Genomic DNA, 25,818 nt, shown 5'->3' with positions numbered 1-25,818 from the left:
GAGAGTAAAGGTTTTAGTGAGAGAAAGCTCACTTGGGGAATAAGGAGACCAAATCTCACCCGAGCTCAAGTTTTAAAGTTATTCCTTACGTCTCTAGCTACGTCGTGATAGTATTGGTAAGTCTTAACTATGTGTTTTGAGTTTTAATTGATTTATAGCTAGGGTTTTTTCATTTGGGACTTATAAGACTCATTTGGGGGTTTAATGGGTGACGTTGGGTTAAATTGGGGTGTGGAAACCCTAAGACTTGTAATCTAGGGTTTGGTCATGGGTTTGGTGATTGTAAGTGTTAATTGTGTTGTTAGATCACCAAATACACTTGTGTAAGGATGAAAGATTGTTAATGGGTCGAGTTTGACCAATTTGTGAGTCTAAGTGTTAAAATGGATCAAAAGAGTAAATGTTGAATTAGTTGGACAAGATGGGTATGAAATGCCCTAAGTTTGTGTTAGTTGGTGCTGTTAGACCTTAATCACTAGCTTTTAGTGATTGATGATGAGTCTTGGCCTCGAATGGGCGGTTTTAGTGTAAATGGGTCATTTAATGCAATTGGGTCATTAAATGCGTAATAGTAAATTGTTGGTGTTTAGTCCAACGAGTTGTATGTTAATTATATACATAATGCAATAGGTACGTTGCATTGAAGGTTGCGAGCTTGATTTTCTAATTCACCAAAGGCGTTGAGGTGAGTGGAATAATTATATATGTATGTATATGATTTATTTACTTGTGGGGTATGGGTTAAAGTTCGATGTTGGCGATACCATATCCTAGAGTATATTGTTTGTTCGTTTTGATGAGGGTTTAATTTCGATGTTGACGATACCTCATGTATGGATTTAAAGTTCGATGTTGACGAAGCCATACCACTATTGTAGTGACGTTTAATGAGGGTTTAAGTTCGATGTTGATGATACCTCACATGTGGGTTTAAGTTCGATGTTGACGATACCACATTAATTAGGGCGGATGGGAATTAAGTTCGATGTTGACGATACCATTGATTGGGCTAGCCTTGAAATATTGAATACTAATGGATGTTGTGAACATCAATGTTTGATTGTTGTAGTGTAGCATATTATATTGTTCGTGTTATATGCTATTGTTATACTAGCTTGTGTTATATGAGATTTAGCGTTATACTTTATGATGGTATGCTAATTATATTGATAGTATGTATGCGGAATTTGTGTAAGTTATTGCAAGTAAGTGGGTTATATATGTATATGTATAATTATTACATTCACTAAGCATTAGCTTACCCCTCTCTTTGTTTACTTTTTAGATGCAGGGGAGGAGAAGGGGAAAGGGGTTGTTGGGCACTAGATTTCCCCTTGATGGATGTTTGTTGAAGCTTTTGAAGTCGACCTAGTGTTTTGGGTAGTTTAGCCCTAAACCATGCTCGGGTGTTGTTTGGATTAAAACTATCATGTTAATGGGTCGAACTTGTAAACAATTGATTAAAGGCCCTTGTGCCTCTTATTGTAAACATTAAACTTGTATGTTTAAATGGGTTGTATGAAATGGTTTACATCTTGCAATCATTCAAATGGCGCGTAAATGGTTTATTATATAAAAAAAACTTAGTCGTGTTGCATACGGGTTGGGTTGTTTCAAGATTGGTATAAATTGTCATGAGACTTTTAGTCCTGTCGTAAAACCCGCAACTATTCGTACAGTTCTTACCCTGACCGTCTCAAAATCTTGGCCCATCCATTAATTGGATGTCAAAAATACTTTTTTACATGGTACACTTAATGAAACGGTTTACATGCACCAACCTATTGGTTTTAAGGACTCAATTCATCCTATTCACGTGTGTTTACTTAAACGTTCCTTATATGGTTTAAAGCAAGCGCCTCGCGCATGGTATCAAAAGTTTGCCGAGAACCACAAAAAAGACCGAGAACTTTTTAATATCATTGTTTTATGCATTTAAATGCAACAAACATGCAAATATTAATTAATGATCACATCATTTACAAACATGTTCACTATCACATACTTTTTTTTTTTGAAAAGTCAACAAATAAATTTTATTAAAAATAAAAAATGATACAAGGCACCAGGGCTTACAGATCCATACACGAAATAGAAAATTAGATGTACAAGAATGAAACAAGAGAGGGCACGTAATTATCTATACATGCAACAGGAAAACACTCATATACAATCAAAATTATACTTCGGTAGAGAGGGACTTGAGGGCACAAGCTGAGATGGTACCAGTTACAGTGCTAAAAATATAGCTACAAAGTATACATGTAACCATCCCATTTAGTCTCTAGCCAAGAAAGGCAATCGGGGCTATAAGTAAAAAGCCCGTCGCAGACTAAATACATTTGTGTGAAAGATAAAAACCCCTTTGTGTACAACAAGGAGAAACTGTATTTAAGCAACAAGTTAACCAATCCCTTTTTTAGGTGGCAGATTGATATCATAAATTTTCGGGTTTGTTAAGCAGTTTTGTCAATTTAGATTTTAAATCTTTCCACGAACACTGATCCATTCAAAACTTTTTGCTTGAATATCGGAGACGATTTTTGGGACACTTGCTTTACCTTTCTGGAAAACATATTCGTTTCGATTCTTCCATATATAATAGCTTGTTATCAAAACGATAGCTTGCCACAAACTACATGTTAAATTGTTAAATATATGTAATATTTACATGTTTTCAATCAAATATGCACATGTGGATGAGAAACTATATGTTTGATTATAATGGTAAAATATAATTTTTTTTCAAACTATTTTATGTTCATTTTTAATCTTCATCATCATTTATGAGTGATTCAATCTACTCCCATGTAAAACGGCCGTGTCTCTGTAAAAAAAAATACTTAATCCATTTTAAAAAGATAGCGCAATTTACTATTTTATTTGTTAACTAGATTTATGAGCCCGTGCGTTGAACGGGGACTAATCCGCAAACATTACTGTTTTTTAAACTTATATATGAAGTAACAATATTATAGGAAAAGTGTCAAAAGTACCATTCTCGTTGAATTATTGAAATATATTTTCGTAAACAACACATATTAGTAAAAAGTTTGATAAATTATAGTACACACATAGATTGATTACACAATATAAAGTTACGAATTGATGTGAACATGATTTCTTGTAAAATAAATGATGAATTGTAAACGCTTGTACCTGTTACATAGGAAACAATAAATACATATAACCATATCTAAAACGAAAGGTTTTAACTAATAGAATGTAAATACTAATAAATAAATAAATAAGGATCAACTACTTAAACTAATTAAAATTGGTGCAAAACTACTTTGTAGACAACATTTTTAGTTGTGCTTTATAATTCTTTATCTTTGTTTAAAATAAGCACTTTAAGTCATTTTTTAGATGTAACTCTGGATAGAGCAACATCAAGTTTTCCATGATTGAAAATGAGTTTCGGTAGGAATAAACCAACATGTGCCAATGATTGGCCTTGACTTTTTATTTATAGTCATACCAAAACAAAGTGCTAGTTTGAAATGTTTTCAAATTGAGTAGAAAAATGAAATGCACTTACTACTTTGAGAGCAACCGAGGTTCTGAAAGGAACTCAATGTTAAAAGATTTGGCAACTAAGGCTCAGTGAAGAAATTATGTGTAGGATGATGGACTGGACCCTTTCTCAATATCTTGAACCTGCATTAATTACTCACAAAGACAATAAAAATTGCAGTCAGTAAAGCCACTAAAAAGACATATTAGCTAATGTGGTACTATTTTGTGATTTGATTATTCTATTTGAAGTAAAAATCAGACATTCGGGTTAGCTACATATAATTGTTTGCTCATAAATAACAAAGACAGTGACATAATTGTGTAGTAAGATAAGCCATTTTCTAACGCGAGAAAGTACCATTTTCGGAAAAATAAAATGCCAAAAAACGGGTGAATTATTTTCAGGCCCCTAAAGATAAGAAGCAAAATGTACAAACACATCCCATAACCAACATTAGTTTGACCAGCATAAGTCAAACCAACCTTGTTCTTTATAATAACCACATACCATAATTTACATTACCGTTATCCTCTTGGATAGCATAAGATGCTCATTACATTAAGCTTAAATAAATACCGATATTAATCAATCAGCAAGTTAACATTTTTTTAAAATTTCATTCGTATTACTTGTGACTTTGTGATCCCATGATATTAAGAAATTCTACAAAAGTGACAAATTTCTTGTACGTCTTTAAAGATCTGCAAATGTACATAAAAATTTAACAATCTGGCATACAATTTACGATATTTTATTAGGCCGTATCATTAGTAGCGATCGCTGCTAATGATGTAATAGCATATATGTTAAAAACGTCATGGACCCGGGCCATGGATCCATGGATATCTGGTGACTAATTACAACCAAGGAGCAATATGAACACCATCATAATAAATATGAGGCTCAAATCTTGTTAATAATTTAAAATTATAATTATCATTCTTTGTGTGTTTACATATGATCTATTATGATTAACATTATCTATTTCGCAATAATGTTACTATCTATATAGTTATCTCAAATAAAAACTTATTTCGTCCAGGTATGAAACTTCTTACCTTGAAGATCCATTAGCAATAGACCAAACCATCTAGCAAGTATTACTATAAAGTTCCTATTCCGAAAGAGTAGTTTCGAGATGTCACTTGACCCGTCCATAATTGCGACCCCAAGCTGAGGTACCAAACCAGAAAACATGAATACAATGACGAAAGTATACTTTCTCTGATTCGTTTAATAAAACAACCAAAACTTAGCACTTTGTATGGTAATATTTTGTATAAAAATCTAACAACACAAGATATGAAGTAACATAAATAAACTTCTTTAATGTTTACTTTGTTTAAAAAATACAGCTGCTTACATAAGGGTCTAGCAGTAGGCAACAACTAATAGGTGCATCCGGTCTCAGATTCCGAGCAATACACAAAAACGTTCTGAACCAAATCTAAGCAAATCCAAAATTCACAATCAAAACAGTAACAGGTAGCAAAAGAATATAAACAATAACATAATCAAAATAGAGCATCACTTGTTGACAAAGATCAGTTTCGCCAACTATATTGATAGCGACGGATGACGAACTTATATGTTTGCATTTTTTCTTCAACCCTAACAACTCTTAAGTGCAATAATAACCAAAAGATCAAAGTCATAACAGTATCATGGCAGCCAATAAACAAACGTTAAAGAATACAAACATTACACTGAAAAAACTAATAAAATTAGAAGACATGGTATGAAGAAAAAAGTAAATACCTTTATAGAAGTAATAATAGTACTAATAATAAATAAAAATATAGAATTGAGACATCAATTTAATGCATATGAATCAAATATAAGAATGTAGAGGTTTTGGAAAGGTGTCAAAATGGGTGATTACAGTTGAAATTAAACATTGAAAGTTGATATTTTTTATGACTAAATATTGATGAAACTCTAATCATGCTTAAATTTTTAGCATGATTTTCATTTAAACATATTAAAATCAAGAAGCTCTATATCTTCCGATGTGAATTGGTCATGCTTCAAATGTGAATATGATGAAACTCTAATCATGCTTCAAATGTGAAGTGGTCAATTCTGGTTATGTGTTACTTCTTAATGTGGGATATAAAAAATATCAAAAACTAAAACCCTTCACCCATAATGGAACTTGCTAAATCGTTTTTTCTTCATAAGGTTAGCTTTGTGTAATCATATATATGACACTAAGTATCTATACAAAATGCTAAATAAACCCGGGCACCTCGCCCATTTTGCCACCTTTGAGAATGATGCTTGACAATGCTATATCTAGTAGTATTTCAGAAGCTTACATCAACTATATCCACGCTTATACTTTATCATCCTTTTAGCCTTGGATTTTGAACACTAATAGTTTAATATTCCTGAACAGAAGTTGCAGGTTCCATGGAACATTTGCCTCCAACATACGAAACAATTGATGATGAGCCAGTTGACAAAAAAGAGGAGTCGCAACACGTCAAAAAACGAAAAAAGAAAAAGACATCCACTCCGCAAACTGTAGACGGAGATGAGGAAGTGTCACTCTCTGCCCAAAATAAAAAGGCCAAAAAGTTACAGAATTTGGATATTCAAAGCATACCTTTTTTTGCACAAAAGGCTGATGCAGTTCTATTTCAACTACATGAAAGCGCCTTATAACTGACAACGAAAAAAATAGTATCTCAAGTACAACATTTCACACCACACTAAAATATATGGAATCAGACCCTCTAATTTCTGGAAACATAAATGTATTTAAACAAAATTGCCACATCATGTATCATGCTCATTTTCAGGGTGTTCTTCCTATATTCTTTGAGATAACATCCACTATTGCTTCTATAACACCCTGATTTTTTTTAATACAGCGGAAGACCTGGGTATTATATATATCATATAAAATCCACTTAATTATAATATACATGTTAATATTTAAAAATCTGGGTGTTATATTAAATATTGCAATAACTTTTAATACAAAGGACACGACATCAGAGTTTTCGGCTTTGTCAAACATATCTTCCAGCATCCCATCTTCACCCTGATAACTAGCATACAACAAATCCATAACCTGCAGGGAAGATGTGGGGGATTAGCACGAAGCTAAGTGAGTGCAACTAACTACAGGTAATAGTATACAGAAACCGTCATACTAATCATGTCACAAAGTCTAACACACAAACATCACCCAAGTGCCGTCTACAGAGACTCTGGCGGCTCGGCCAAACCATTAACCACCAGCTGATCGGACTGGGGCTTACCAGAAGTTCCTCCACCACCGTGTGTACATATATAATCCACACGCGACGGACGCGTCATTCACATATATATATATACACCTCGATTGTCTAGGCTACCACATGAGGAACCCAACCCGCATGTTGATCTCTCCTACCGAGGCTACCACACAATAGGGACGTACTAAGCTCCAGCAGACAAGCATCAACTAACATGTAGTCATCACAACGAACTAACTAACCACAACAGTAAGTATATCTAACAAGCATGGCAATCATAATATAACATGCTACTCTATACTATGTTCTCCAGTTAGTCACACTCACTGATTACCAGCAAACGAGAAGGTATTCAGCTATCTAATCACTGAACCTTCTCTTTCTCCTTTTCTCATGAGAAAAACATATACACAAGTTAGTTTCTGTCCGTTAACCCCAAAACAGCACAATACAGAAATTTTGTATCAAAAAGCGTCAGCTAAAATTTTTTAGCTTAACACTTACGCATTTCCAAAATTTACATCATAATCATCAAAATACAAACGGGCAGCATAACGGCTAAAATTTTTTAGCTTAACACTTACGCACTTTCAAAATTTACATCATAATCATCAAAATACAAACGGGCAGCATAACGGCTAAAAATCAACACTTAGTCAAAATTCCAACTGCAAAGACCATCGGTCGTTCGTCAGAGACGGTCAGCCGATCGTCACCACACCATCGGTCGATCGTCACCACTATCGGCCGATCGTTAAAATTTCAACCGTTGGTCGAAAGGACTCACACCATCGGTCGATGGTCTAGTCCATCGGCCGATCGCCATGCACCATCGGTCGATGGTCAGAGACCATCGGCCGAGGGTAGTTCATCTGCAGAAGCTGAAGACAAAGTGACGGGTTTCACCCAAAATCGCCCAATTCTTGCTCTAGAACTCGATTACGACCTCAAAACTAACCAAATGAAAGACACTAAACATGTAGAAACATAAACCCACAAGATTTGGACTCAAACAACATCAAATTTAACCACTTTGGCCCAAATTACACACTTTATAAAAACTAACACAAAAACTCAATTTTCTTGAAGATTAAAGCATGAAATGTTATGAATCTTACATTGTTAGAATCAGTGAATCACAAGAAACAAGAAGATGTAAATGATTTGAGCTCTAAAATAAGAATCAAAGATTAGGGTTTGGTAGTTGGAAGGGATGAGGGTACGGAGTGTTTGAGAAAAATCTAGAAAAATGGAGAAAACACAGTACACTAGTCACCTAAAGTGGGTTAAAATCCTACACTGTGCAACACACGGGTATTTATCAGTTATCTGATATCTTTCGCACATTGGCAACCAAAACGAAGTCCAAATTAAATAAACAAACTTGTTCTGTGACCCTTGTCACAAACTGGTCCTAACCACATCATTATTTAATAGTAAATATTAAATAAAAAATAAAAGCATATAATAACACAATACTAACTTAAGGGTAAAATAGTAATCTTACAACTAGGCCCAATTGAGGATGTTACAAATCTACCCCCTTAAGAAGATTTCGTCCTCGGAATCTGGTCAAGATTAAACAACCGGGGATAGCGCGCCCTCATTAACTCCTCGGTTTCCCACGTCATGTTAGAACCTAAACTGTGCCGCCATTCCACTAACACCATTGGAATCTGTTTCTTTCTTAACTTGGTGACTTTCCTGTCTACTATTCGAATTGGCTCTTCTACTAACTTCTTACTTAAATCCACTTTCAAATATTTCAATGGGAGAATCTGGTTTTCATCGTCTACTTTACACTTCCTTAAATAACACACATTGAACGTGTTGTGAATTCCTACTAACTCTGAGGGAAGATCTAACACAACAGTCTGGTCATTCAAAATTTCTTTGATCGGAAATGGCCCAATAAATCTCGGAGCTAGTTTACCACGTTTACCAAATCTGATCACCCCTTTCCACCGCGATACCTTTAGGTATACACGATCACCTACATTAAATATCACCGGACGTCTGCGCGGATCAGCATACATCTTTTTTCGATCTCTAGCTGATTTTAATTTCTCACGTGCAATTTCAACTTTTTCTGCAAGTATCTGAACAATTTCGGGACCTGCAAATTGTTTCTCACCTGCTTCTAACCAACACGTAGGAGTTCTGCATTTTCGACCATACAACATCTCATACGGCGGCATTCCGATACTCGAATGATACGAATTGTTGTAAGCAAACTCGATCAATGGAAGTTGCGAATCTCAAGAACCACCATATTATAAGACACACGCTCTCAACATGTCTTCTAATGTTTGAATCGTTTATTCACTCTGACCGTCTGTTTGTGGATGATAAGCTGTACTTAGATTCACACGTGTACTCAGATTCTGTTGTAAACTGTTCCAGAAGTTAGATACAAACCTAGTATCCCTGTCGGAAACTATAGACAATGGTACACCATGTCGACTAACTATTTATTTTAAGTTAAATGTTTTTTGGAGTTGCCATCAAGAGGGGCATAGATCAGCGAATTATCCATCTGCGTCAAGAGCCGGTTCTGGGGCAGGGTCAGGGGCGAGGTCAGTTACTTCTGGGGGACCTTCTGCTTCTACTGCCGGGCAGAAGAGAAAGAATCCTCCAACAGCAGAGGAAAGGGCATTTCAGATGATGGTAGACGCTGCAACCGCTACCGATGACGTCATTACCGGTATGTTCTTGGTTAATTCCTTGCCAGCTCGTATGTTATTTGATTCTGGAGGGAATTGTTCTTTTATGTCCTTAGGCTTCTGTGATAAGTTGAAGTTGCATGTTAGTATGTTAGATGTACCTTTGGGAATAGAAGTAGCTGATGGTAAGATGGTTCCATGCACATCATCTGTGTCTGGGATTACCATCGAGATTGACGGCCATTCCTTCCCTTTAACCTATTAGCTGATGCCTATTCCTAGCTTTGATGTAGTCATAGGTATGAATTGGTTAAGAGCTAATAGGGCTAATATTAAGTGTGATAAGAAGATGATTTCTTTCTGTTTGGCCGACGGATCCCGAGCGATAGCTTGGGGAGAGCGCAGTGGATTTAACCTCTCTATGGTTTCCCTAATGAAAGCTCAGAAGGCGATATCGAAAGGGTGTGATTCATTTTTAGCTTATGTGATTGATGTTAAGAAAGAAAAGAAGCAGGTGACCGATATTCCACATGTATCAAAATTTCCAGAAGTGTTTCCAGATGATTTACCAGGGTTACCTCCAGTACGCGAAGTAGAGTATAAAATTGATTTAGTTCCAGGTGCTACGCCAGTTGCAAAAGCTCCTTACAGATTAGCTCCTACAGAAATCCGATAAATGATGTCTCAGATTCAGGAATTGTTAGATAAGGGGTTTATTTGACCAAGTTCTTCACCGTGGGGTGCTCATGTGTTGTTTATGAAAAAGAAAGATGGGTCGCTTAGAATGTGTATATATTATCGCTACTTGAATAAGAGAACAATAAAGAATAAGTATCCAATACCGAGAATAGATGATTTATTTGATCAGTTGCAGGTTGTTTCCTACCTTTCAAAGATTGATTTACATTCAGGGTATCATCAGGTACGTGTTGCAGAGAGTGATATACCGAAAACAGCGTTCAGAACTAGATATGGTCATTATGAATTTTTAGTTATGCCATTTGGGTTAATAAACGCACCAGCAGTGTTTATGGATCTAATGAACAGAGTGTGTCACCAGTATCTCAACAAGTTTGTGATTGTCTTCATAGATGATATCTTGATATATTCGAAAACCGAGAAAGATCATGCTACACATCTAAGGTTGGTGTTGGAACTTCTAAAACAGGAACAATTGTACGCTAAGTTCTCCAAGTGTGAATTTTGGTTACGAGAAGTACAGTTTCTGGGTCATGTGATTTGTGAACAGGGTATTAAAGTGGACCAATCTAAGATAGAGGCCGTAATGAATTGGAACTCACTGAAAACACCGACAGAAATTAAGAGTTTTCTGGGTTTATCAGGTTATTACCGCAGATTTATTAGACTTTTATAAAATAGCAGGTCCATTGAATAAGTTAACCAGAAAAGATGTAGCCTTTCGATGGACTGATGAACAAGAAAAGGCTTTTCAAACTCTCAAACAGTTGTTGTGTCAAGCGCCGGTTTTAACTTTACCAAAAGGAACAGAAGATTTTGTGGTTTACTGCGATGCGTCACGTGCAGGTCTGGGTTGTGTTTTGATGCAAAGAAATAAAGTCATAGCTTATGCTTCATGAAAATTGAAGAATCATGAACGAAACTACCCTACTCATGATCTAGAGTTAACTGCAGTTGTGTTTGCTTTGAAGCTTTGGAGACACTATTTGTAGAGATCAACATGCGGGTTGGCTTCCTCTGTGGTAGCCTAGACAACCGTGGTGTATATATATGTGAATGATGTGTTCGTCACGTGTGGATTATGTATATACATACGGTGGTGGAGGAACTTCTGGTAAGCCCCAGTCCGATCAGCTGGTGGTTAATGGTTTGGCCGAGCGGCCAGAGTCTCTGTAGACGGCACTTGGGTGATGTTTGTGTGTTAGACTATGTGACATGATTAGTATAACACTTATGTATGCTATGACCTGTAGTTAATCGTACTCACTTAGCTTCGTGCTAATTCCCCTCCATCTCCTCCTTGCAGGTTGTTCGCTTTTGTAAGTGTCGCTATTGGGGAGAAGACGGGCATGGTGATGTTATGTTTGACAGGAGTCAACTTTGATGTTGTCTTGCTTTATGAAAATAATAATCTTTTGTAAACTTATTGTAAATATGTCTTCTCCGTTTAAACAAGTATTTTGTAATGACACGTGACACAGGTTATAATAACAATAGTTAATGTGGATATCGTATTTAATTAATATTATGCTTCCGCCACGTATAAAAAAAATTAGAGGTGTCACAAGTTAACTTATAACACCCTAATTTTTTTTTAAATACAGCGGAAGACCTGGGTATTATATATATCATATAAAATCCACTTGATTATAATATACACGTTAATATTTAAAAGTCTGGGTGTTATATTAAATATTACAATAACTTTTAATACAAAGGACACGACATCAGAGTTTCCGGCTTTGTCAAACATATCTTCCAGCATCCCATCTTCACCCTGATAACTAGCATACAACAAATCCATAACCTGCAGGGAAGATGTGGGGGATTAGCACGAAGCTAAGTGAGTGCAACTAACTACAGATAATAGTATACAGAAACCGTCATACTAATCATGTCACAAAGTCTAACACACAAACATCACTCAAGTGCCGTCTACAGAGACTCTGGCAGCTCGGCCAAACCATTAACCACCAGCTGATCGGACTGGGGCTTACCAGAAGTTCCTCCACCACCTTGTGTACATATATAATCCACACGTGATGGACGCGTCATTCACATATATATACACCTCGATTGTCTAGGCTACCACATGAGGAACCCAACCCGCAGGTTGATCTCTCCTACCGAGGCTACCACACAATAGGGACGCACTGGGCTCCAGCAGACAAGCATCAACTAACATGCAGTCATCACAACGAACTAACTAACCACAATAGTAAGTATATCTAATAAGCATGGCAATCATAATATAACAATTTGCATGTTATATTATGATTGCCATGCTTGTTAGATATACTTACTGTTGTGGTTAGTTAGTTCATTGTGATGACTGCATGTTAGTTGATGCTTGTCTGCTGGAGCCCAGTGCATCCCTATTGTGTGGTAGCCTCGGTAGGAGAGATCAACCTGCTGGTTGGGTTCCTCATGTGGTAGACTAGACAATCGAGGTGTATATATATGTGAATGACGCGTCCGTCGCGTGTGGATTATATATGTACACACGGTGGTGGAGGAACTTTTGGTAAGCCTTAATCCAATCAGCTGGTGGTTAATGGTTTCCGCCAGAGTCTCTGTAGACGGCACTTGGGTGATGTTTGTGTGTTAGACTTTGTGACATGATTAGTATGACAGTTTCTGTATACTATTACATGTAGTTAGTTGCACTCACTTAGCTTCGTGCTAATCCCCCACATCTTCCCCGCAGGTTATGGATTTGTTGTATGCTAGTTATCAGGGTGAAGATGGGATGCTGGAAGATATGTTAGACAAAGCCGGAAACTCTGATGTCGTGTCCTTTGTATTAAAAGTTATTGTAATATTTAATATAACACCCAGACTTTTAAATAATAACGTGTATATTATAATCAAGTGGATTTTATATGATATATATAATACCTAGGTCTTCCGCTGTATTTAAAAAAAATCAGGGTGTTATAAATTGACAAAAGCTAACAACCTGCAGGGAGGAGATGGAGGGGAATTAGCACGAAGCTAAGTGAGTACGATTAACTACAGGCCATAGCATACATAAGTGTTATACTAATCATGTCACATAGTCTAACACACAAACATCACCCAAGTGTCGTCTACAAAGACTCTAGCGGCTCGGCCAAACCATTAACCACCAGCTGATCGGACTGGGGCTTACCAGAAGTTCCTCCACCACCGTATGTATATACATAATCCACACGCGACGAACGCGTCATTCACATATATATACACCACGGTTGTCTAGGCTACCACAGAGGAACCCAACCCGTAGGTTGATCCCTCCTACCGAGGCTACCACACAATAGGGACGCACTGGGCTCCAGCAGACAAGCATCAACTAACATGCAGTCATCACAAAGTACTAACTAGCCAGAACAATAAGTATATCTAACAAGCATGGCAATCATAATATAACATGCTTCTATATACTATATTCTCCAGTTAGTCCCACTCACCGATTACCAGCAAACGAGAAGGTATTCAGCTATCTAATCACTGAACCTTCTCTTTCTCCTGAGAAAAACATATACACAAGTTAGTTTCTGTCCGTTAACCCCAAAACAGCACAATACAGAAATTTTGTATCAAAAAGCGTCCGCTAAAATTTTTTAGCTTAACACTTACGCATTTTCAAAAAAATTTACATCATAATCATCAAAATACAAATGAGCAGCATAACGGCTAAAAATCAACACATAGTCAAAATTCCAACTGCAAAGACCATCAGTCGATCGTCAGAGACGGTCGGCCGATCGTCACCACACCATCGGTCGATCGTCACCACTATCGGCCGATCGTCACCACTATCGGCCGATCGTTAAAATTTCAACCGTTGGTCGAAAGGACTCACACCATCGGTCGATGGTCTAGTCCATCAGCCGATCGAAGACTATGATTGTGAGATTAAGTACCATCCGGGTAAAGCAAATGTGGTCGCAGATGCTCTGAGTCGCAAGAAGACAGTCGAAAATGTCATATTTATGAGAATTGAGATAGCTTCAGACTTGATTGATCGTTTGAAAACCGTTCAGTTAGTAGCATTGAATGATGAAAACCTAAAGACTGAGCAAATGACCAAAAGAAAATTTGACCTATGCAACGATTCTAGAGGATTAAAGACCTATAAAGACCGAATTTGGGTGCCTATGCTTGGAGATTTGAGGGATTTAATCCTTACAGAAGCGCATAAATCTAGATTGACAGTGCATCCAGGTAGTACAAAGATGTACAGAGATCTGAAAACATTGTATTGGTGGCCGACAATGAAGATAGATGTTGCAAATTTTGTTGAGAAATGTCATATTTGTGCGCAAGTTAAAGCAGAACATCAGAAACCGTATGGATCTATACGACAGTTAAAAATTCCTCAGTGGAAATGGGATCATATAACGATGGATTTTGTAACCAAGTTACCCCGAACCCAGAGAGGACATGACATGATCTGGGTGATAGTGGATCGTCTAACAATGAGTGCTCACTTCTTAGCTACTCGTGAAAGAGCATCGTTGAGTGATTTAGCAGTTATAACACCCTGATTTTTTTTTAATACAGAGGAAGACCTGGGTATTATATATATCATATAAAATCCACTTGATTATAATATACACGTTAATATTTAAAAGTCTAGGTGTTATATTAAATATTACAATAACTTTTAATACAAAAGACACGACATCAGAGTTTCCGGCTTTGTCAAACATATCTTCCAGCATCCCATCTTCACCCTGATAACTAGCATACAACAAATCCATAACCTGCAGGGAGGAGATGGAGGGGAATTAGCACGAAGCTAAGTGAGTGCAACTAACTACAGTGTAACAACCCAACCCGTATTAAAACCGACCCATAAATTTTTTTCCTTTTAATACGCTTTAAATAACACTTTAGGTCCCGTTACACATATTCCAAAACGTATTTGTTATCAAAGTAAGTTCATCGAACTTAAAACATACATTAATAATTTAAACTCTTTAATACAATGGTTCATTAATTAAATCGTAAACCGGTTATAATCATTATGACCCAACTAGTTACGTTTACATAAAACCGAGCATGGTGATTTGGGACTACGCTACCCAAATCCTAATCGAGTCCAAAAGCAAGATCTTCTAAAGCAACATAGCCGAGATCTCTAATTCCCAAGCTTACCCGAGCCGCCAAGCATGCGAACCTATAAAAATATTAACAATGAGAGGGTAATCTAACGCTTAGTGAGTGAAAATATACTACATACATATATATGCAAAAAATGGACACGCCACACCAATATCCAAATACCGCATATCGGAGCATCCAAGCATAAAGGCAAGCTAGTCTAAGCATACCGTAAGATCACTAAGCAACGAGCTAAAGATACATCAACAGAATATAAGTTCACCAATGACGATGTGAACAATGCCAATCAACTACACCCGGAGGGTTAGCTATATCACGACAAAACAACGTTATACGTATACAACATTTAACATGCTGAACAATCACAAACACAATATGGTTAACCATAACGCTATGGTGCTACTGGCTCGTGGTTCACACCATACGTATTTGAGTCATACTCTTTTATAGTGCTACCAGCTCGTGGTTCACACTTCGACGCTACCGGCTCGTGGTTCACGTCTCATTTTATAGTGCTACCGGCTCGTGGTTCACACTCGATGCTACTGGCTCGTGGTTCACATCTATTTTTATAGTGCTACCGGCTCGTGGTTCACACTCGATGCTACTGGCTCGTGGTTCACATCTATTCACACACATGTTATGGCACTACCGGCTCGATGGTTCATACCATAACACCCACAAACAAATATGCCATAAACATGAACGCATAATTATTCCACTCACAACATTAACCCTTCGCCATTGGGGTTATATAATCCACATCACACGCCCATGTGATAAAGTACACACAAAATGTGCACCTCGCCAAAGGTGGTCAACCAAAATGCACAACCGTGCCAATTGGACAAATACACAAGTCCATCGAATCCACCTACATGTAGAGTGAGCTCTATAGCCGAGAATCACTTCACCCGACCCGCACCCATCCTACACATACATATGCACATAGGATATTAACACTCACCTTGTCGCCTTGATGAATGCTTCCAAGAAATCCACAACTCGTCAATGGAAAATACCTATTCCATTATCACAAATTCAACAACGTACTTAGATTGGATTTACAAACCAACCCAATATGACACTTAGTGCAAATTCGACCCAATTGCACTTCCAAGCTCAAACCGCGCCCAAACTAACCAACAATCACTAACACAAGTGAGAATGGTCCTAATACACCAACTAAACCAAAGCATAGGTGTTTAACACCAATCTTGCCCAATATGACACCTTAACCCTAATTTTGACCCAAAACAAAAGTTAAGTTTCCAACAACACCCATTTGGGTTCTTTCAACAATAAAATCACTAATCATAGGGATCATATTCAATCTAAAGCCCTAATCATGGCTAAATCATCAACCAACCCAAAACCCGCCAAGTAATAACAATAACAAGTTACAATTACCCATCTCACCTCCTAAATAGGTTTTACAACAAACTAGCTCAAAACCTTAAACTTGAATATCAAATCACGAGTATGAAATTCGGAGTTGAGACTTACCAATACCACCAAAAGGATGCCGTTGACGAGATGAACAACTTTAACACTTGAGCTTTAACCCGAATCCACCTTCTTCTTCTCCAAATGGAGATTTCTCTCACTAAAATGGGTTTCTCACTCTAGGGTTTGATAAAGGAGGTGAAGTATGTGAAAATGAGGATAAGATTGACCCTTGAATCAGTCTTATGGCTCTAAAACCGTCCATATGTGAAATTACCAAAACACCCCCAAAATACCCTTAAAAACGAGTTAGATACCAGTTCTGTCAACGTGTCGCGTTTCGCGACAACCTGTCGCGGTTCGCGACACACTCAAACGCGATACACACACCTGAAACGCGACAATGTGATCAGGGATTGAGGAAGATTGGCCATCGCATTTTGATCCTGTATGTCGCGTTTTGCGACGTCCCCAAACGCGATATACCATGTTAAAACGCGATAACCGACCTGATTCAACCCAATTCCACTTTTAAGAACATCAAAGTCAAATGTGGTCAACTCATTACATCCAAACTATTAAATATTCATTCTTGGACTCCATATGACGCCCCGAGCGTCATGTTTAGAAAAACGGGGTGTTACAAATCTCCCCCACTTAAATTCGATCACGTCCTCATGATCCTAGTCACTTAACCAATTCGAACCTACACGCTATGGTCCTCAACTAAATACACACTTGCACGCATTCCGAGACGTACAACACACAAATCATCCGAAGTCTATAACGATCACCTAGAATATGCGAAATCACCATGTATTCCTCTAATCCTCTAGGCGATTCTTCTCAAAGAGTCACCTTTAACAACTAAATCGTCACCCGCGATTTATCGAATCCACTATTCCGAGCACAAAACTTGCTCAATCCCTCGCATCGGGAAAACTCAACCAATCTCGAACCGAGATATCAATCCCTTAGCGTACCCTTACCGAGTACAATGCTAAAAGCAACCAAGTCTCAACCTAAGGTCAACAACCCGAAACGATGAAGACCGAACCAAACGAATCCTTACGGATAACACCAATCACTAAACATCCCTTATAGTGCGCAATGCGATCAATTCGCAACTAACGTAACATCATAAGCAACGGCTAAAACCGATAGCTCCCCAAACGACTATGGCAACGCAAGTCCCAAGGTGTACAAAATCGACTATTGTCACACCCGTAACAACATGTGAGCGAAACACGGCTATCGCATCACTAATCACTCAACATGGTCCTCGCGACCCCACCATTGGTGTATAAACAACCAATAGATCACACCACACGGTCCTTATGACCCCACCATCGGTGTATAAAACAACCGATAGATCACACAACACGAAGGCTGGCCGAAAACACACGCGATCCACAACCATGATGAAGTCAGCGGACCCTGAAGGTCATGCTTCACCAATCTCAACACCGGATGAAGTCAGCGGACCCCGGAAGTCATGCTTCACCGATATAACACTACTCCCATGGTGAAGTCAGCGGACCCGAAGGTCATGCTCCACCAATCAACAATACCATGATGAAGTCAGCGGACCCTAAAGGTCATGCTTCATCATTCACCAATACCATGATGAAGTCAGCGGACCCCAAAGGTCATGCTTCATCAATCAACGCCTTTTCTGGCCTCGAACGACGAGTAGCGTAACATCACGCTCTGCTACGCCATAGTGAATCCTAACGGATGCCACTAACCATTCACACAATCGAGCAAGAACCACCTACATCAACATAGGTACCAAACAATAACTCTCCCAAAAGAGAACCCGACTCACACACATCCCTTAACCGAGGGATTTCACCTTGCTCACCAAACACGTCCATTTTCTCTCAACGAGATTTACCATCTTACCACCTCGGTGATAATTTACAAATCCAAAATTCTAAGTACAATTTAACTGAAATTGTACTCTACCACAAATCGACCAAAACTAGGTCCCAACACAAGTTTCGAACCTACCATAAGCATTATCCGAATTCTCACCCTAAGGTCTCCTCGTGCAGGAGTGTAACTCCCCCACTTGGAACTACGTTCCATATCCACAACTCGTACAACCGTACAGTGCTACCAAATGTAGACTTTACCAACAATTGGGCTCACATGACCCATCACCATATCTTGCTCCAAACCTTGAGCATACAAAGGATTTTAACCAATCTTTAAACACTTGAAAGAAAAGTGTACCACGCTCACACAACCCATACTCTCGCAATCATCCAATTGCTTTAGGTTGTCAAATTTCACCCAGTCACTCATGTACCTAAGGGTTTCTCTCCGGTAGCCTAAGAACAATGTAACCACGACACCATCGGAGTCGAACACCACGCTAGTAGGTATGAAAGAGGCACCTAATGTCACGTCATGTAGACTCCATTACCAATATACATCGAGATCCAAAACACTTGATCTCAAAGGTTCCAACCACCCCACGAATCTCACGGTTCATCAATTTTAACCCGAGAGTGAACACGCGCTTAACAACCGAACACCAAAACCCACCCACATGGCTTGGTAGAAACATTTCCCAATACTAAGGAATGCTTGGTTGCACCAAGTCTTACGCCCTTAGCCCGACAATCAAACGTCACCATAGGGTACTTCCATTAGGAACGTCACCCATATCAATAACATGCACCGCACAATGCATTTAACCAACTCAAACTCAACGGCACAAAATAAATAATCAAAGGACGTATCTATTAAAACGAAATGTACCTTAACGTCTCCTTGCCGCACCCTTCCCCGCTAACTTGGGACATTCTGACTTACGATGTCCTTCTTTTTGGCAAATGAAGCACACCATGCCATCACCCTTTGGTACCGAACATTCCCAAGACTTGTGACTCCTTACGCCATAATAGTAACACCTAGACGCACTAGAATCCGATATACCCGTCCGTGTACCACCCGTGCTCACGCTCGGACCCTTAGTCCTCTTACTTGGAGCACCATAAGAAACAACCCTTCTCTCACTTGAAGGTTCACCCTTCTTGGATCGTGAATACAACTCGAAACCTCTAGCCACGGTAAATAATTCTGCAAATGATTTCGTGTGACCCCGACTAATTTTACTTTTCAAGTCATCATTCGGGGTCCGATAGAAATCCCCCATCAACAAACGATCATTCCCTAAATACTCCGGGCAAAACGAGCCTTCGCCATAAAGGTCGTCTTGAGAGTATTTAAATCCATAGATCCTTGTCGCAAATCTCGCAACTCATTACGCAACTCCCACAAATCGGCCGAAGTCCGGAACTCCTCGAAGAATTCCTCCTTAAATTCGTCCCACGATAAAGCCATAAACGTTTCACCACCGACAAGATCAATCTTACCATCCAACCAATCCTTCGCCCTACCCCGCAATAGACTAGTAGCGAGTCTCGTCTTTTTCTCGGGAGGGCATTCAATAGTACGAAAACATCCTTCGACATCTGAGATCCAAGTTGTGCTTATCAAGGGATCCGGTTTTCCATCGTACATCGGGGGTTTAGTCCTCATGAAGCTCTTAAGACAACTGAAAGGACTCGTTCATATACATTATAAACGATTCACAATAGTTGATTACATCGCGAGGTATTTGACCTCTATATGATACATTTTACAAATTGCATTCGTTTTTAAAAGAAAAACTTTCTTTACAACGAAAGTTGACGGCATGTACACCATTTCATAATACATCCAACTATAATTGGCTTAATAATAATCTTGATGAACTCAATGACTCGAATGCAACGTCTTTCAAAATATGCCATGAATGACTCCAAGTAATATCCTTAAAATGAGCTAATGCACAGCGGAAGATTTCTTTAATACCTGAGAATAAACATGCTTTAAAGTGTCAACCAAAAGGTTGGTGAGTTCATAGGTTTATCATAACAATCATTTCAATATATTAATAGACCACAAGATTTCCATTTATAAATATATGTACACTCGCAAGTGTATAAAAGTATTCTATAAGTTGTAGGCACCCGGTAACAAGCCTTAACGTTCATGTTTTACCCTCTGAAGTACACCAGATCAGGTGTGTTTAAAATAACCTCGAAGTACTAAAGCATCCCATAGTCAGGATGGGGTTTGTCAAGCCCAATAGATCTATCTTTAGGATTCGCGCCTACCGTACATAGACAAGTAGTTTAATGTTACCAAGCTAAGGGTATATTTCTAGTTTAAACCCACGTAGAATTAGTTTTAGTACTTGTGTCTATTTCGTAAAACATTTATAAAAACAGCGCATGTATTCTCAGTCCCGAAAATATATATAAAAGGGAGCAAATGAAACTTACAATACTGTATTTCGTAGTAAAAATACATATAACGTCATTTAACAAGTGCAAGGTTGGCCTCGGATTCACGAACGTATCAATATTGAGATTCAATATTGCAGGAAAGTACGTAGACGCAACGGAGATGATAAACACTAGATTGACCTCACGAGCATACCCATGAACCATACCCATCACCTCCATAGCTATAACCCATAATTTCCTTAGCTTCGACTCATTCAAAAAAACTATTTTGAAATCACTCGGACAGTACTCCGTCGTAATATTTTATGTATACTAATAATATCTTGAAATAATACAGAGCAAATATATATATATATATATATATATACATATATATATATATATATATATATATATATATATATATATATATATATAAATATATATATATAAATATATAAATCGATTGAGAGAGTTTAGAGAAATATATTTTCAAGTTTCTATGAAATAATGAAACCTATTAAATTCTATTTATAATAAATTTTTGAATTATTAAAGTGAATTATTAAAGTATGAATTATTAAAGTGAATTTTTAAAGTATGAATTATTAAAGTGAATTATTAAAGTATGAATTATTAAAGTGAATTATTAAAGTATGAATTATTAAAGTGAATTATTAAAGTATGAATTATTAAAGTGAATTATTAAAGTATGAATTATTAAAATTAATTATTAAAGTTAAAGTAAAGTAAAAGTAAAGTAAAGGTAAAGTTAAAGTATAGTAAAAGTATAAAAACTATGTATGTATAATACGCTTATAAATATATATAATATTAATTTAAATCGTTATATATATTTAATGAAATAAAATATAAATATCGTTATATTTATTATACTGGTTAAGTAATGAGTTGTCAAAAGTGATTCTAGATATTTATAAAAGTTATATACGTTTTAATAATAAAGTTCTTTTTAAACTGAAAATGTCTTTGTACGTTTGAAAATAGATTAATAGAATATTATGGAAACCGATTCTCCACTAACTTTTGTCTAACTTTCGTAAATGACACTTTTTGTTTTTATTTATAAATAGTTTTACAAATTATTCTGAATATCGTTAAGAGGAATAGATTTTCTCAAATCATAGTGGACCTCTCAACAGAGACTTGTAATCATAATTCAATGTTTCTGATAATTCAATCATTTAATATATTTTTTTTAATTTCATCAATAATCATATTGAAACAAATACGTTCATATAAAGCATTATACGTTTAAATACTTTGTTGACATTTTCAATTTATAATATATACACATATACATACATATTCATATATGTTCACTTATTGGTTCGTGAATCATTGGAATTTGGTCGAGGTTTAAATGAATGTATAAACATAGTTTAAAATCCTTGAGATTTAACTTAACAAACATTGCTTATCGTGTCAGAATAATATAAAGATAAAGTTTAAATTTAGTCGAAAATTTTCGGGTCGTCACAGTACCTACCCGTTAAAGAAATTTCGTCTCCGAAATTTGATAGAGGTCGTCATGACTAACAATGAGAATGTTATTATAACGATTATAGAGTTTTATCATGTTCAAGAAGAATGGATAAAATAATTCGATTACTCGAAGCGTGTGAGTGAAGTTATCGTAAATGAATGAAATAAGATAATAGTGATTTGTCGTATCTTTTGACGTCATCACGATTGATCTCCGAAAAGAAAATCTTTGTAATCTATATTGGATTTGATTATTCGGCGATTAAGGAAATTATGATTCTCTTCGAATTAATGCGATAATCCATTTTGATTTCTCTGTCGGATATTTCACTATAAATCCACCTCATTTGTTTTCTTACAACTCACACCTTCTCAACTCATATTTTAAAGTATTTGTCAATATGCTTCATCCAATGCTGATTCTTGATATACTCCTCACTTTCATATCTGTCGCTCTTCTTTTTCATCTGCCTCCGGAAGAATCTATTTACTTCTACTATACTCTTGGTTTTATAGTGTTTTTAGTTCTCCCGTGTCTTTATATTGCTATATGCATTGATATATACGGTTTGTGATTTCTGGGTTGTTGTTGGGTTTTATATCTTCCCTTATATTTTAAAGTCCTTGCTTCTTCTATAATCATTGTCATCCACAGTTAATGCTCTCTTCTATTTGCTATGATTTATACTCCCATTTCTAGTTCGGAGCTTTGTCCTTTCATTTCTTCTTCTTACGATTAAGCACCGCTTGTAATGGTCTAGAATTCGTAGATATAAATTTCGGAATGAACATTGTTAATGTTCTAGGAAGGAAATTGTAATGGCACGATCTTGACTTGTCAAATTACCAGAATACCTCGGAAAAGGCCGAATCATCAAGAAATATTTTCTTGATATTTAGAGATCAAAGAGAATACAAGAGTCATGTAACATAGCACATGATGACGTTATGATCTGTGAATCATCATGTTCCATTTAGAAACTCAGCATGAATTACTGTAATATAATCACGTTGATCAAGTGTCATTATATTATACTAACTCATGCTTCAGCTCCCAACACTTCTTCAAGAATATTCCTATTTTAAACTCGAATGTTTCAGAATTTAGAAACTAAAATAGTTTCTTTTATGATATAATACAGATAGCGCGAAGAGGTAAATGATTTCAGATAAGAATAATTATAAAAATATCTTCAGAAGTATGGATGATATTCATAATTAAAGATACGATGATATCTTAGAATGTCTAATATCAGAGGATGATGAAGGATATTGTCTGCATGGGTTTAGAGTCAAGAGCAAGGTATTCGTTAATGACTTCAGCAAGTACTGGATCATTTGGATTCTTTGAAGGCAGGTTCAGCCTTTGTGATTTGTCCACAGCCTCCTTCATACTTTGCTCAATCCGTTTTCCAGATCCAAAGCTTCTCTTTTTCCGAGCTTTGCCAATATACTATCCTTTATCATCCAACTTTTTACTGTTAAGGTCGTTTACAGTTTTTGCTGCTTCATCAGCATTTTTCAACATTTCGAGAACTGGTTCACAGTTTAGGGTATTTTTCAGAAATTTCTCATTCAAAGAATGTAAGTCTTGGAGGTAGATATATATATATATATTGTGTGTATATGTAATTGTTGATGTAGACATGCTGCGAGGCTTCAAAATACTGATTGCTGATTCTCAATAATTGGTATGGCAATTCTTGTTATAAGGTACGAATGAGTATATGATAGGGTTTCGATAATTATAATGATTTTTTTTTGGAAAGTCAAAGATCAGTGAAGTTGTTAGTAAGTTTATTGCTAATGTGGTGAATATAAATGATTCCCCGATAACGTTAGCGAAAGGGCAACGTATCTATCGAGGTTATAATAAGACTGTTTTGATTGAGAAGTCGAAGTTGACTTGCTGGAGCTGTGACAAAACTGTCTATTTTGAAATGGAATTGAAAAGTTATTTTAGCTAGTAAATGCCAAAGGGTCTAACACGGATACGTGTCGAACTATGACTTGGGTTTTGAGAGTTTTTCAGGTGTATAACTGTGGGTAACATGTGGTTGGATCATCATCTCGATTGTTCCTTAGTTGAAGTGTCTTTAGGAATTTTGAAAGGTTTGAGCACATATTGTAATCGTTAATACATATGATGTTCTAACACAGTTTTGAAGTCAAAGTATAGCTTTGAAAGATATAGAAATCTAAGAGTGATGATACTAGTTATATTTCGAATTGAATTTTGCGATTTCAAAATCAGAATATGTAATTGAATTTGAATGAGTATGATTGTTTTGATTTATATGAAAGAATGGATATTGTTGTGAAAGTAGGGAGTATAGTTGATGATTGCTAAATCAGTTTCGAAAAATGTAATATATTAATTGTGAATTTATATATCTCTCGGGTATTACCTACCCGTTAAAAAAATTTTCACAATTAATATTTTGTACAAAAGAAGTTTATTACAGTCTTTATGAAAATATATGTGTATATTTTCTTTAGATGTAATATAGATTTAATGAGTTAATATTAAATTAAACTCATTTGTTATATGGTTGGAACTAGAATTGAGTAATCCCTAAAACTTTATAAATTGCATAAGTATTTCTTCAATAATATTGAAATTATGAATCATTACTTTGTTATTTGTTGGTTTTCGTGAAATTCTTGTGAACTTCGCAAGGTACGAATGATGTTATTTGAAAAGTTTCGAGTACATCGATGATGAAAGTGTAAAATCAAACATATATTCGAATAATACACTTGATTTATTATGAATTGGATTTTTATTGAATTGAGACAGAGATTGTAATTAATGATGGTTAAGTTGCGGACGAAGGACGTACATCATTGCATATTTGTAATATGAATTAACTGAGTAGTTAAGATTCACACATAATAGCTTAGTACGGGAAGATTTATTATGGTTTAAAAATTTATACATATAAAATATACATATAAATCTTTCGATTGGAAATGAGTTAATACTTCATAACTCGTTGATACAATATATTTGTTGTTGATTCGTAATGATGTCCACAATGATTCTTGAACTGACAGAGTTTGTGATGTTATAGGTGCTGTTGATTCTGACGATACTGACGGCACTGACTGTGTTGATGATGCTACGGTCCTGTTGATGCTGTTGGTAAAACAATTCTAGCTTGTAAATCGTACACCATTTTCGATCAAAGTTTCTACTCTACCATCTCCGTTCACTCATCCGATTTACGGTCAGAATTAAATAATCTCTAAGATTTTGGAGATTACATAACTGCCACAGAGATATCTCTTCAATGAAGTTTATGAATTAATACTTCATCGTTTGTTGTTGTTGATATTCCTGGATA

The sequence above is a fragment of the Rutidosis leptorrhynchoides genome, chromosome 3 (genome assembly GCF_046630445.1).
Source record: "Rutidosis leptorrhynchoides isolate AG116_Rl617_1_P2 chromosome 3, CSIRO_AGI_Rlap_v1, whole genome shotgun sequence".
In the NCBI taxonomy this organism is placed as follows: Eukaryota; Viridiplantae; Streptophyta; class Magnoliopsida; order Asterales; family Asteraceae; genus Rutidosis; species Rutidosis leptorrhynchoides.
The sequence above is the reverse complement of the archived record's forward strand: the minus strand, read 5'-3'. Positions refer to the sequence as shown.